The 15,775-nt window shown below is 36.9% G+C and overlaps 1 protein-coding gene across 4 annotated transcripts in view; it reads right to left on the reverse strand.

Moving 5' to 3' along the window:
- The window catches only part of LOC149792440 (uncharacterized), a 132,500-nt gene extending 120,722 nt beyond the window's left edge, over window positions 1–11,778 (reverse strand). For 2 of the 4 annotated variants that reach the window (XM_089971014.1, XM_089971017.1), the window contains exons 1-2: window positions 11,538–11,778; window positions 8,026–8,272 (exon numbers count right to left, since the gene is read on the reverse strand). The gene's annotated coding sequence lies outside the window, so the exon portion shown is untranslated. The remainder of the gene's footprint in view (window positions 1–8,025; window positions 8,273–11,537) is intronic. The other 2 variants (XM_089971015.1, XM_089971013.1) reach the window with 1 other exon arrangement.
- Between the last annotated feature and the right edge of the window lie 3,997 nt (window positions 11,779–15,775).

Raw genomic sequence — 15,775 nt, forward strand, 5'->3', positions numbered from 1 at the left:
CACACTAATCAGGAGATTTTCACTAAATCACACAGATCAGGAGATTTTCACTAAGCCACACAAACAGGAGATTTTCACCAAGCCACACTAATCAGTAGAGTTTCACCAAGCCACACAAAAAGGAGATTTTCACCAAGCCACACAAAAAGGAGATTTTCACCAAGCCACACAAATCAGGAGATTTTCACTCAGCCACACATATCAGGAGATTTTCACTAAACCATACTAATCAGGAGATTTTCGATAAAATACACTAATCAGTAGATCTTCACTAAATCACACTAATCAGGAGAATTTAACTAAATCACACTAATCAGATTTCCACTAAACCACACTAATCAGGAGATTTTAACTGAACCACACTAATCAGGAGATTTTCACTAAGCCACGCTAATCATGAGATTTTCACTAAGCTATACTAATCAGGAGATGTTTGATAAAATACACTAATCAGTAGATCTTGACTAAATCACACTAATCAGGAGATTTTAACTAAATCACACTAATCAGGAGATTTTAACTAAACCACACTAATCAGGAGATTTTAACTAAACCACACTAATCAGGTGATTTTCTCTAAGCCACGCTAATCATGAGATTTTAACTAAATCACACTAATCAGGAGATTTTCACTAAGCCACACTATTCAGGAGACTTTCTCTAAACCATACTAATCAGGAGATTTTATCTAAATCACAATCATCAGGAGATTTTCACTAAGACACACAAATCAGGAGATTTTCACTAAGACACACTTACCAGGAGATTTTCACTAAACCATATTAATAAGGAGATTTTCACTAAACCATACTAATCAGGAGATTTTCACTAAGCCACACATATAAGGAGATTTTAACTAAATCATACTAATCAGGAGATTTTCACTAAGCCACACAAATCAGGAGGTTTTCACTAAGCCACACAAATCAGGAGATTTTAAGTAAATCACACTAATCAGGAAATTTTCACTAAACCACACTTACCAGGAGAATTTCATTAAGCCACACAAATCAGGAGATTTTCAATAAACGATACTAATCAGGAGATTTTCGATAAACCATATTAATCAGGAGATTTTCGCTAAACCACGCTGATCAGGAGATTTTCACTAAGCCACACTTACCAGGAGATTTTCCCTGAGTCACACTAATCATGAGATTTTTTTTATAACCAGACAACACTAATCAGGAATTCTCACTAAGACCCACTTACCAGGAGATTTTTACTAAGCAACACTAATCAGGAGATTTTCTACTAAACCATACTAATCAGGGGATTTTCGATAAACCATACTAATCGGGAGATTTTCACTAAGTCACACAAATCAGGAGATTTTCACTAAGCCACACTAACCAGTAGATTTTCACTAAGCCACACTTACCAGGAGATTTTCACTAAACCATATTAATCAGGAGATTTGCACTAAACCAAACGAATCAGGCGATTTTCACTGTCACAGTAATCAGGAGATCTTTTTAATACTAAACAGCACTAATCAGGAAATTTTCACCAAGCCACACTGATCAGGAGATTTTCACTAAGCCACACATATCAGGAGATTTTCATTAAACCATAATAATCATGCTATTTTCACTAAATCACACCAATCAGGAGATTTTCACTAAACCACGCTAATCAGGAGATTTTCACTAAACCATAATAATCACGATATTTTCACTAAACCATACTAACCAGGAGATTTTCGCTAAACCACACTAATCAGGAGATTATCCCTAAACCACGCTAATCAGGAGATTTTCACTAAGCCACACTTACCAGGAGATTTTCACTGAGTCACACTAATCATGAGATTTTTTTATAACCAGACAACACTAATCAGGAATTCTCACTAAGACCCACTTACCAGGAGATTTTTACTAAGCCACACTAATCAGGATATTTTCTACTAAACCATACTAATCAGGGAATTTTCGATAAACCATACTAATCAGGAGATTTTCACTAAGCCACACTTACCAGGAGATTTTCACTAAACCATATTAATCAGGAGATTTGCACTAAACCACACGAATCAGGCGATTTTCACTGAGTCACAGTAATCAGGAGATCTTTTTAATACTAAACAGCATTAATCAGGAAATTTTCACCAAGCCACACTAATCAGAAGATTTCCATTAAGCCACACATATCAGGAGATTTTCATTAAACCATAATAATCATGATATGTTCACTAAATCACACCAATCAGGAGATTTTCACCAAACCACGCTAATCAGGAGATTTTCACTAGGTCACACTAATCAGGAGATTTTCGATACACCATACCAATCAGGAGATTTTCACTAAACCACGCTAATCAGATGATTATCACTAAACTCCACTAATCAGGTGATTTTCGCTAAGCCATACTTACCAGGAGATTTTCACTAAACCGCATTAATCAGGAGATTTTCACTAAGCCACACTATTCAGGAGATTTTCACTAAACCACGCTAATCAGGAGATTTTCACTAAGCCACACTAATCAGGAGATTATCCCTAAACCACGCTAATCAGGAGATTTTCACTAAGCCACACATATCAGGAGATTTTCACTAAACCATACTAATCAGGAGATTTTCACTAAACCACAATAATCAGGAGGTTTTCACCAAGCCACACTATTCAGGAGAATTTCGCTAAACGACGATAATCAGGAGATTTTCACTAAGCCACACTTACCAGGACATTTTCACTGAGTCACAGTAATCAGGAGATTTTTTTATACTAAACAGCACTAATCAGGAATTCTCACTAAGCCACACTTACCAGGAGATTTTCACCAATCCACACTAATCAGTAGATTTTCGCTAAGCCACACAAATCAGGAGATTTTCACTAAGCCACACTAATCAGTAGATTTTCACTAAGCCACACAAATCAGGAGATTTTCACCAAGCCACACTAATCAGTAGATTTTCACTATGCCACACAAATCAGGAGATTTTCACCAAGCCACACTAATCAGGAGATTTTCTTTAAGCCACACTTACCAGGAGTTTTTCACTGAGTCATACTAATCAGGAGATTTTCAACTAAACCATACTAAACAGAAGATTTTCGATAAACCATACTAATCAGGAGATTTTCACTAAGCCACACTTACCAGGAGATTTTCACTAAGCCACACTTACCAGAAGAATTTCATTAAACCGCACTAATCAGAAGATTTTCACTAAACCACACGAATCAGGCGATTTTCACTGAGCCACACTAATTGGGAAATTTTCACTAACCTGTTCTAATCATGAAATTTTCACAAGCCATATAACTCAGGAATTTTTCATTAAGCCACCGGAATCAGGAGATTTTCATTAAGCCACCGGAATCAGGAATTTTTCATTAAGCCACCGGAATCAGGAATTTTTCATTAAGCCACCGGAATCAGGAGTTTTTCATTAAGCCACCGGAATCAGGACATTTTCATTAAGCCACCGGAATCAGGAGATTTTCATTAAGCCACCGGAATCAGGAATTTTTCATTAGGCCACCGGAATCAGGAATTTTTCGTTAAGCCACCGGAATCAGGAGTTTTTCATTAAGCCACCGGAATCAGGACATTTTCATTAAGCCACCGGAATCAGGACATTTTCATTAAGCCACCGGAATCAGGACATTTTCATAAGTCAGTGGACAAGAAAATGAAGTTAATAGCATTGATGTTTGATATATAATAGGTTTTCGCTAACGTTTTAAACATAAGTCCAAATTAGTGAGATATACAAGTTTAATTAATCAGAGAAAGAAGTAAAATTGCAATTTTAGTGTCTTGTAGTTTTAATAACATAAATATTCACCGAGAAACAAAACAAGACAATATTTGTTTTCATTTATATGTATTATTGAATTCTGGACAGTTTTTGTCGCTTGATTGATCAGCAGTCCATTGTTCTGTTTAACGATAAATTCCGAGTGTAACCAAATATCGGGAGTGGGGTTTTCTGCGACTCCACCAATTTGAAAGATAACTTGCTTCAATCCATCATTGAATTATATATTTTCACATCTCTGCTTAGGATGACTCAATAGTAGGTGTACTGAACTTAAGAGCAGAATTTTGTGGTAATCGTAATGTGTGGGCCGGGCGTCTTACTTGAGTTACATGATTCTGAACCTCCGGAAATGGCTTCTGAGGTATTTGATCCTTAGTATAACAGAGTCATTGCCGAGGGGTATAGTTAGGTCGGATACCCCGTGGCGCGCCAAAGGTGTTAATAAACCTGGATCAAGGCGGAAAGAAAATCAAGCTATATGCGTGTCAACCAAATAAGAATGAGAGCAGCTAAATCTTTCGGTGGGAGAGTCTTATCATTTTGGGCGGGAAATGAGTAATTCTTATTCGTAAACGCAACAAGAAACATTAGTGCGCTTCTAGCACTTGAAGGGTACAGATGTGTTATCTGAAGCAGAGCGGAAACCCTGCGTTGAACTGGGAGTTCTTGCTATAAACCACTCAACGATTTAGCTCGTATAAGGAAGAGAATTTGAACTGGGTAACATAAGCTTCTAGAGAAAGCTCCCAAGGTGCATGTTTGAAACGACGCTGAGAGATTCCCAAGGTGTACGTAGTGACGACACCGAGAAAATAAGGAGGTAGTAGGGAGCACGGAAGGAGGAAGGCGGTCGAGTAAACTCCAAGGGTGCACACAAGTGGCACGAAATACATGAGGAAGGAAGGAAGAGAAATTAATACCAGATGACCGAACAGAGATTCGTTCGTGTGAGGAATTAAAGTATAAAGTGGCACGTGGTTAACCAGGCCAGTCATTGTATCAGGACTGAAGCTTTAAATTCGAGTTATAATTGAAATTTACAATTGAAGATTTATGTGTACTTTAGTGCTAAAGGCAAATTTTGGCGGTATATACTTCAGCCAAATACAAGAGTCAATACAGACCAATGACAATTATGACTTAATTAGAGACGTGGGTAATTTTGGGAGCTGTGATTATTAACATTAAAAATATGTTAACTGTACTAGTTATTTATAAAAATAATCTGATCGGATTATTCGGATACTAACTTCTCAATCTGCGACATTTAACATTATTACATCAGTTAGAACACGAGTAAGCGGAAGAAACTAAATGGGGTAAACTATAGAAAGTGCAGAGAAAATCGTAAAAAAAGCCGCGCTGTAGCTATTCGTCGTGTGTGTCAGCATAACTAGCTGAGAAAAGAGCTTTTCAAAACTCAAAGTAATACGGATATAATTAAGCCTACAATGAGCGAGGCCCTACTGACCAACTTGGCAATGTTGTGCATTGAAAGGGAGACGACTGAAACAGTTACATTTGATAACGTCATTCGTAACTACACAACCGTACAAGCGCGCAAAATTGTAGTGACCTGAACGACACAAGGTCATACAACATTAGATATGTTTAATCATGAGATGTAGACTTGCATTCTAAACTTGAAATGTCTAATTATAAACTCTTAATTACAAAACTTACAGTGACATTGTGACATGCATGATTACAATGCTATTAACACATTTTTTTGTTAATGGCAGGTTGACGACAGACATGACCTTCTCCCTACGACAACTCCAAAAGAAGAGCAGAGAGTAAGGTCAACCATTCAACCATTCTACCGTTCGTCGACCTCACCAAGGCCTTCGATCTGGAAAGCAATAAGGGCTTGTTTGAACTTCTCATTAAGATCGGTTGCTCCCCTCCCCCCACAACTTCGCAGCATGATAATCTCTTTCCATGCCGATGTGAAGGGAACAGTCCTGTATGATGGATCCTCCTCAGACTCCTTCCCAAGAACAGCGGCGTGAAGCAAGGATGCGTGCTGGCGCCGACCCTTTTCAGGATCTTCTTCTCCCTGCTCTTGTCCTACGCCTTCGACTCGTCCACTGATGGCGTATATCTGCACACCAAGTCCGACGGGGGTTGTTCAACCTGGCACGACTGCGCTGGAAGACCAAAGTGAGGTCGTGCTCATCATGGAGATGCTTTTTGTTTCCCATACCGAGTATGCCCTCCAGAGACAGGGAGACCGTTTCGCTGATGCCTTGAAAGCAGTTTGGGCTCACCATCAGCCTGGAAAAGACAAACGTCAGCGTGCAAGATACCACCACTGCTCCTTCCATCAAAATCGACGGTGTCACCCTGGAAGACGTCAACAACTTCGGATGCACAGAAATAGTTTGAACAACTTGCTCTTTGATTGTCAGGATTAAATTTGTTTACTTCGACACCGTTTCCTTACTTGCGTGTACATGTCCAGATGTAAACAGCTCAAAGCTACTCTCTCGTATGGGTTTGAAATCCGCCCTGGTTTCCAGAAAATAAGACAGGATGGTTCCAATATTAAATTTCGTCAATACCTGCGGCAGCATCGCTGTTGAATATGCATTGTTTAACTCGATAAACGACGTTGAAGTAGTTACAGAAGTTGATGCTGAAGTGTTAGCCATATTTTGCCCACCACCTATCGAGTGGCCATGTTGGTCAGCTGACCACCCGCCACCCGATCAAAATTCAGAGCAAGTTACGAAGTTCACCGAAGTCTACATGAAATGGGCTATTGAGACTGAGCCGCGAATGATGATGAACAAGGGTACAGCTAAATAAAATAAGGAGTAGATGGTGTCATTTCGGACCTCCTCCCCGAGAAGCATTTTAGCTCCGTACCGCACTGTAAGCCACGACATATTTTTTTTAGTCATTATAGACCCTACACAAGTTTCATATGCTATATACACATGTTAAGGCAGTATGTCTGGCTGCATTATTGATCTTTTATCATATGCATATCAGATGCACATTATCATGCAGATACCGGGAATGTTTCATCGAAAATGTCAGCTATATTCACCAGAGACATGTTTATATGCCGATTTTTTTTCAGTACACGAGTCAAAATACGAATGACAAATTGAACAAATGTACGTAGATGACTCACAGCAATGGAATCATTTCAGTTATTGTAAACCGTGTTTAGATATTTGGTAAATGTTGCAGCCTTATATTGCGTGACATTACACTCAAAGTGTAATTTCATGTCACCAATGATCACATCACCAAAACAATACACTGATAACAAGGAGTGCGAGGGTGTTGTAGTTTGAACAGTGCTAGATTACCTATTGAGCACACAAAGCAGGTGTTTATGGGCACCAGCCCAACAAGGGCATAAAAAAAAATTCAAATGAATTGGTAATAAAACTGAATGAATTATATATGACCATTTCGATCTGCATGTACGAGATATTTGATTTGGAATGATGTAAATACTTGTATTTTTTCTCGCATTTTTAGCTTTTATTAGTTTTATTTTTGAGTTTCGCATTTTGTAGGAAGGTGGGGGTAACATAATATTTTCACTACTTATGGCCCCGGATGGCCTTAATCCGGCATTAGGTTTGAGTGACATTGGTGGGTGTAACACTGTACTAAACACAATATTGTCCAAATATGATTGAAATTACCTACTTACTCCAATCCATTAAAGCTGAATTCTTATCTAAGGTGTTGACTGTATTTTCTTACTTACGAATCCACCCATTGTAACGTGAAAACATTACGAATTATAGGAAAAGGACGAATACAACTATTTACAAACATCCTCCTTCAAACCGTTAGCACGAGTAAAAAGAGAAACCGTTGATAACACCAACTTTAATCTAGCATTTAACATTTTGATAATTAAGGTTGTCGTACGTCTTCTTTTTCCCCGACGTGTCCTCCATTTCAGTCCTTAAATCTCCCTCATATATATATATATATATATATATATATATATATATATATATATATCCACTCTCCGGAGTGTCCTCCTTTTTGAAAGTTCAAATATCGTAGCCGTATGATAATACAAGTGTTCGTTTGTAGAACGGAGGGTAGATATTATCAATAGATTCCCGTATTACTGAGAAAACATGTCTTTGTATAATTCCTTGCTTTGTGCGAGTTATCAGTTTTCAAAAATCTAGCCAAAATTGTGTTTTTGAAAACATTAAATAAAAATAGTCACATGTAGATAAAAGGTTATTTAGATATCAGTGAAACTTACCAAATACAAATGACGTTATGCAACACTCTCTCCGATACTTCCTCTACCAACACGGGGTCTTAGATATTTGTAATCCAACACTATCTCCGATATTTCTTGTCATCATATATTACATCTCATCTGGAGGTCCAGTCACTACGAAGGCAGACACAAAGCTATGGACGTAATAATATCACAGCAGAGCTTTCTTTGCTGACCCGAGGTGAATAAGATTTTCTCTGATATCGTATGCAGGACCAAATATCATCTGCAATCCGATGATGCAGAAAAGTCACAAAATAACCGCCGAGGGCATAAATCATAACTACTGTGACTCAGTGAGTACTCTGCTGTGATCAGTAAAAAGTAGATAAAGTCACATATCAACGTACTGGATACATCAAATATATATGGTCAGTAGGAGTTGCCAACAAAGACTAATTATTACAGTGGCAGTTGTAACACATTCTATAAACTATTCTGCAATGAAAATACACAGCATAAGCATGGAATTATTGTTTACCTTATTAAAAAATGTAAACACTACCCAGCACCAGTTTCTTCGTTATATATCATTAATGTAAGTCCTTATCAGATATTAAGAATATATAAGAATATCTGAGATACAAAATATCCAATCTTAAAAAATGCAACGTATTGCAAATTAAAAAAAAAAACAACTAAACTCATGTTGCACTCAGTTTAAGATACTTTCTTTGAGTGTTTGTATATGTGTTTGGGATTTTTAATGTAGCTTTAACAATATTCCAGTCATATAGCTAACATGTCTGTAGTGTGCTAGTTTATAGTGATGTCTACCACTTTGGCATCATGCCGCAGACACGTAGCATCATGTCCCACCTAGTCACATTTTTATCCTGACACCTGGCCGACAAATCCTAACACTAACCTCTTAATGCCGAGCGCCAAACGAGGTAGCTGTTTGTACCATAGTACCATTTTTTTTAAAAAAAAGTCTATGGTATGACTCGGCCAGGGTTCGAACCACTAGAACGATGCAGATACTTTCTTTGAAAATATAAATCAATTAAAATATTTTGGAGTCATTAGTGATCTGAAATGGAACCTTTAAATTAAAGAATTATCCTCCAAAGCAAATCTCACCTTAGGCGTAGTAAGATGCAGTCCGTCATCGTCTTGCCCACAAAATGGGATATAATTATCTTTAAAGGATTTTTTTTTTTTTTTTTTTTTTTTAGAATACGCTTGTGCAGTTTGGGATACCCATCCAGTTGTGACTTTATACCCAGAAAGTATGACTTCAATATTCAATCAGTTATCTCGGACACCGTCGAACCACCAAAAACATTAACATAAATATATATTACAACGGTTGAAAATACAAAGTAAAACGTCCCTGCTACAATTTGATGAAATCAAAAATAAAAACTGTAATAATCAACATAAATATACCTACCTGATACACACTCTGTAACAATCAACATAAATATACCTACCTGATACACACTCTGTAACAATCTATATAAATATACCTACCTGATACACACGAAGTGATTAAAATATTTTCTTCCCATGAAAACTGAGATATTGGAATTCGTTACCAATAATAATAATAATAATAATAATAACTGCTGAATCTCCAGAAAACAAAATTGATTACTATTTCCAAATTAGTTCAGCGGACATTTTTGTCAAAATAAATTGTTTACAAATGTTGTTGACACTGGGTAGTGAAACCACACCCAAAGCGGCTCACCCCCGCGCTCTCTCCGTTGACAGATTCTCTTAATTTTTTGCTATGTAAGGAGGCCATGCGACTACAGCTGGTGTCATTATTATATTATGATGTAGTACTTGAATTTAAACACTATTCAACGGCACGTTCTTGTGGGATATATCAAGCTGTTGAGGATAACACGTCTCTCTTTTACGACAGACAATTTACTCTATAATGTGTGCGTATGTATGTGTCGGGGGGGGGGGCGGCTTGAGAGTTCTTTTACGATCCTCACAACTCTTGTTCTCTTTTCAACTCACTGATGGATATTTGATTTTCTTACCTAAGATAATTTTTGTCAACAAACATTTATTTATTTATTTATTTACAAAACGGAGGAGGAAGAGCATTTTTCGAACTGTTTTGGGTCTGGAAATTAATTTCCTGAAAATTCCTGCAACCCTACCACCATCTACCTCCATCATTAGAAATAACACGTGTGTGATCAGTTCCGTTGTCATGAAGATGCCCTACACCCAGATAATTTTATGGCAAGTCCTTTGAATTATATCTTTTATACCCAATATCGCAGAAAAGCGTGCCTTTCATTCAGCGACCATTCACTTTCAAAACTGTCTGATGAATCCACTACTTTTTTAAAAATTTAAATCAGGGCGATGGTGGATTTATTAGCAATGCCTTGTTGGTTTATTAGTAATGCCTTGTTGGTTTATTAGCAATGCCTTGTTGTTGGTTTATTAGTAATGCCTTGTTGGTTTATTAGCAATGCCTTGTTGTTGGTTTATTAGCAATGCCTTGTTGGTTTATTAGCAATGCTTTGCTGGTTTATTAGCAATGGTTTATTGGTTTATTAGTAATGCCTTGTTGGTTTATTAGTAATGCCTTGTTGGTTTATTAGCAATGCCTTGTTGTTGGTTTATTAGCAATGCCTTGTTGGTTTATTAGTAATGCCTTGTTGGTTTATTAGCAATGCCTTGTTGTTGGTTTATTAGCAATGCCTTGTTGGTTTATTAGCAATGCTTTGCTGGTTTATTAGTAATGCCTTGTTGGTTTATTAGCAATGCCTTGTTGGTTTATTAGCAATGCCTTATTGGTTTATTAGCAATGCCTTTTTGGTGGTTTATTAGCAATGCCTTGTTGGTTTATTAGCAATGCCTTGTTGTTGGTTTATTAGCAATGCCTTGTTGGTTTATTAGCAATGCCTTGTTGTTGGTTTATTAGCAATGCCTTGTTGGTTTATTAGCAATGCTTTGCTGGTTTATTAGAAATGCCTTATTGGTTTATTAGCAATGCCTTTTTGGTTTATTAGCAATGCCTTTTTGGTGGTTTATTAGCAATGCCTTGTTGGTTTATTAGCAATTCCTTGTTGTTGGTTTATTAGCAATGCCTTGTTGGTTTATTAGCAATGCTTTGCTGGTTTATTAGAAATGCCTTATTGGTTTATTAGCAATGCCTTTTTGGTTTATTAGCAATGCCTTTTTGGTGGTTTATTAGCAATGCCTTGTTGGTTTATTAGCAATGCCTTGTTGGTTTATTAGCAATGCCTTGTTGGTTTATTAGCAATGGTTTATCATCATAATGAAATGATTGCGTGTAAAATAGCCTTGTAAAATTTATGGATGACAACCACAGATATACAAATCGTCAAACTATTTACACATAGCAAAGTTGTATACTATAAACTGGGTATTAGAAAATAATTTCTTAGCATTTAGTCCCCTTTATGTGCAGAAAAAAACAACAACAAAAAAAACAGACACAGCAAGTATAAAAAATTGCAAATCTCAATATAAATAAACAGTATGTATCTTACCTAAATCGTCATAAGCAGTCAGAATAATCTCGCGTGCATCTTGCCTTGTTAAAATAGTCCTGTGAGAAACGTACTAGTGTTCCAGGTCCTTACCAAGCCCATCCAAAAATGTGCTACTGACTTCAGCATCTAGGCTTTGAAGCGTATACAAAGTATTTATTGGAATTACTTTGTCTTTACGTGCGACATACATATGTAGAGGCAACAGTTTTTCCGCCAGCGCTATCGAAGTTATGCGAGTTTATGTCGCCAGATAGATCAAGGTACACGATTTTAGCACTCAGATCTCCAGGCGACATTCCAAGATCTCCGGGCAACTGTAATATTAGATACCTCGATTTTCATTGGAGTTCTATAAGATGCGCCGTTGCGGACAAAAGCTGGTCCAATGAGAAAGTTGCAGTTAAAAGTTCGATGTCGAATGTCGAAAAATCCAATATCACTAGTTAGATCAAATTGCATGTCCTTAAAGTTCCATTTTTGGTCGACATTTTATATTTTATATGCTGAACTATAAAGTGGTGGTTTCAAGTTTTATTTCATATGTTGTCGTTTTACAGTGTATATTTTGAATTACACAGCGGTGGTAGAAATTTCAATATCATATGTCGAGAATCCTTAATTAACACGTTGTATGTAACTATTTGTGGTGAAAGTTCCATTTCATATGACGAGTATTTAGATCTCATCTGTTGAATTTCACAGCAACGAGAAGCTGCCTTCTTGTTTAAAAATAACGCGGTCCGTTCACGACAGCGACCTTTAGTGAAGAAATTCATTGTAATTCTCGACCTGTGAATGGTAACTTTATACTCCATATTATTTTGAATTGTTTAAGTAGACATTGTGTAATGTTACTTTTAACACCAACACATCATTTCACCATATAAAAATAAAAATTCTGACTAGCACAATAAAATGTCCAATCACCGCTGTGTAATTCAACAGATACAATTTAATAACTCAGCATATGAAATGGAACTTTCAGCACAATTAATGCAATTCAACATGTTAAACAGAATCTCTAGATATATGACATTAACATTTCTACAACCGCCGTGTAATTCAGAAGATACAATTATTTAAAAACAAAAACTCGACATTGGACATCGATCTTTTAATAACCGCCGTGTAATTCAACAGACGAAATCTAACTACTCATCAAATGAAATTGAACTTTCAATGTAAACTCCTTGAACCAATACGTAAATTTGGAGTTCTTGACGTATGACATCGAAATTTCAACCACTGCCGTGTAATTCAAATGACGCAATCTTGATATAGAAAATATAACTTTCAACCACTACAGTTTGACTCAACAGATACAATCTAAAATCTCGACATAGAAAATGGAACTTTAAGAACAAGCATTTTGGACACACCACGTGAAATTTGAATTATGGACATATAACATTTGAAGTTCAAGAGCAACGTTCTGATTGGACCAGCTTTTGTCCGCTACGGCGCCTCATAGTTCTGTAGATATTTTGGTTCATTTGGGACCATAAAGTGGCACACAAACGAACCCTGTGACTTTTTCAAATCAAAGACTGATAGAAATAAAGGAGTACACTGAACGTAGAATAAAGAATCGAAAAGGTGTTTTAGTATCTGTATTACTCATTGCTTGTTTTGTTTTGTTTCTTATGTTTTTTAATATTTTTCTTTTTATATTGTGTTTTATCCATGGAATTTGTATACTGCAATTTCGCACTTCTTCAAACGTTTGACTTAAGGCATAGTGTGTCTTGTGCACAAATATTACTGTTTTGCTTTGCACAGGTATAACAATTTTAACTTGTATAGATATTACTGTTTTGACTTGCACAGGTATAACAGTTTTGGCTTGCACAGGTATAACAGTTTTGGCTTGCACAGGTATAACAGTTTTGGCTTGCACAAATATAACAGTTGTGGCTTTCACAGGTATAACAGTTTTGGCTTGCACAAATATAACAGTTGTGGCTTGCACAAGTATAACAGTTGTGGCCCGCACAAGTACATGTATAACAGTTTTGGCTTGCACAGGTATAACAGTTTTGGCTTGCACAAATATAACAGTTGTGGCTTGCACAGGTATAACAGTTTTGGCTTGCACAGCTATGACTGTTTTTGCATGCACAAGTATAACATTTTTGACTTGCACAGGTATAGCAGTTGTGGCTTGCACAGGTATAACAGCTTTGGCTTGCACAAGTATAGCGGTTTTGGCTTGCATAGGTATAACAGATTTGAACTGCACAGGTATAACACTTTTGAATTGCACAGGTATAACAGTTTTTGTATGCACAAGTATTATTCTTTTGACTTGCACAAGTATAACATTTTTAACTTGCACAGGTATAGCAATCGTGGCTTGCACAGGTATAACAACTTTGGCTTGCACAAGTATAACGGTTTTGGCTTGCATAGGTATAACAGTTTTGAATTGCACAGGTGTAACAGTTTTGGCTTGCACAGTTATTACTGTTTTAACGTGCTCTAAGTTCACAAGATAAACAGACTTCCTAACTTTCCAAAAGACCGGGAAACAATTTCACGACTATTTCATCTTAATATATGCATGAATTATATATTTTCGGAAATATGTGGACACAAATGGTGCATATTTTCAGCATATGACACCCAAAAATACAAATCTAGCCACCCAAATGAAGTTGATGATACCATCCAAGGTGTAGAGATGTGCATTTCTGATGTGAAATCATGGATGACATGTAACAAGCTGCAGATGAATGATGATAAAACTGAGACCATTCTGATCACAACACAAAGACTTTCTCATTCACAGCCTTTACCTCAAACAATAAATATCAGCAACACCAACATTAAATTCACACAATCAGTACGAAACATAGGTGTTACTCTGGACAGTACTCTCACATTGCACCAACATGTCATGAACATATGCAAGGCTGCATGTCTTGAGCTGAGACGCATCAGCTCAATTCGCAAGTATCTTTCAGTTGATGCCACTAAAACACTTGTGTATTCACTAGTACTTTCAAGACTGGACTATTGTAACTCAATTATGTTTGGTTCATCTCAATATCTGCTCCAGAAACTTCAAAACACAGCTGCTCGGATCAAACTTAGAGTACCACGATCAGGGTACACCTCCCCGCTGCTCTGTACCCTATACTGGCTATCCATTCGATCCAGAATCAAACACAAAATTTGTTCTCTGTGCTACGTTTCACTGTCGGACTCTAGTCCAACATACCTATCCGCCCTCACCCATGTGTACACACCAGCAAGATACTTACGCTCCTCTTATACTCATTATTCCCACTATGAAAACAAAGTCATATCGACAGCGTTCTTTTGCATACCAGGGCCCAACAACGTGCAATAAATTGCCCACTTAGACACAAAGACAGTGATCACATTCAAGAGAGCTCTCAAAACTCACTTATTTCGACTGCAATAACAAACTTAAAGACTTAATAATGTTTCCTACCTTAAATATTCTCAGCATGTTTTTTTATGTTTTCTAATTTCTTCGTGTTTGTTTTTGTAATCATATCATTATATGTTTTTTTTTTATCTTATAGGTGTTGTCTAATGTAAAGCGCTTAGAGCTTTTAAAGATTAGGCGCTATACAAAGTCTTCATTATTATACGAGAGGAAAAGAAACGTCTTTTCTCTGCTTAAAATTTCAGCATTTTATGACTAGTGAAATACTAAGGGAATATACCAGGTGTCGCCCTTACGGCAATGTAAAAGTAACATCTCATTCTGCCAGGCAATGTTTTCATAACACCCAATATCTCCAGTCCTTTTCCTGCCCTGGGCACGACTCCAAAAGTTAATTGGGCATCAACAGGAAAGACGGTCTAAATGTGTAAGAATAAATAGTCGATTACGCAATAGACTATCCGCTGTAGACTAATAAGTTTTTGAATCGATATCACCCTCTTGCCAGTGGTTAAAATGGACTGAGAAAATTATCATGAAATAAGATTAGACCCTTCAAGTTTATCTCGTTAATCATTCACGAGTCGCAATTTTCTAAGTATTTTCTTTTACAAGTGAAATACGGTAGCAATTTAGAGAGGCTAGAAATATGGATACATCGGTATTTAAAACAACCTTTAAAAGACAGGGAAAATGTTAAGTTCATCGTGCATGTATCACAATAACATCTGAGGATCGATTAAAAAAATATCGTTGATTCTTTTTCGGGCGCCTCCGGCTGGATTAGACTACATGGTTGACAAGACCAATCCGAGCGCGG

Source organism: Sinohyriopsis cumingii, chromosome 9, assembly GCF_028554795.1.
Source record: "Sinohyriopsis cumingii isolate HCF-2022 chromosome 9, ASM2855479v2, whole genome shotgun sequence".
Taxonomy (NCBI): Eukaryota; Metazoa; Mollusca; class Bivalvia; order Unionida; family Unionidae; genus Sinohyriopsis; species Sinohyriopsis cumingii.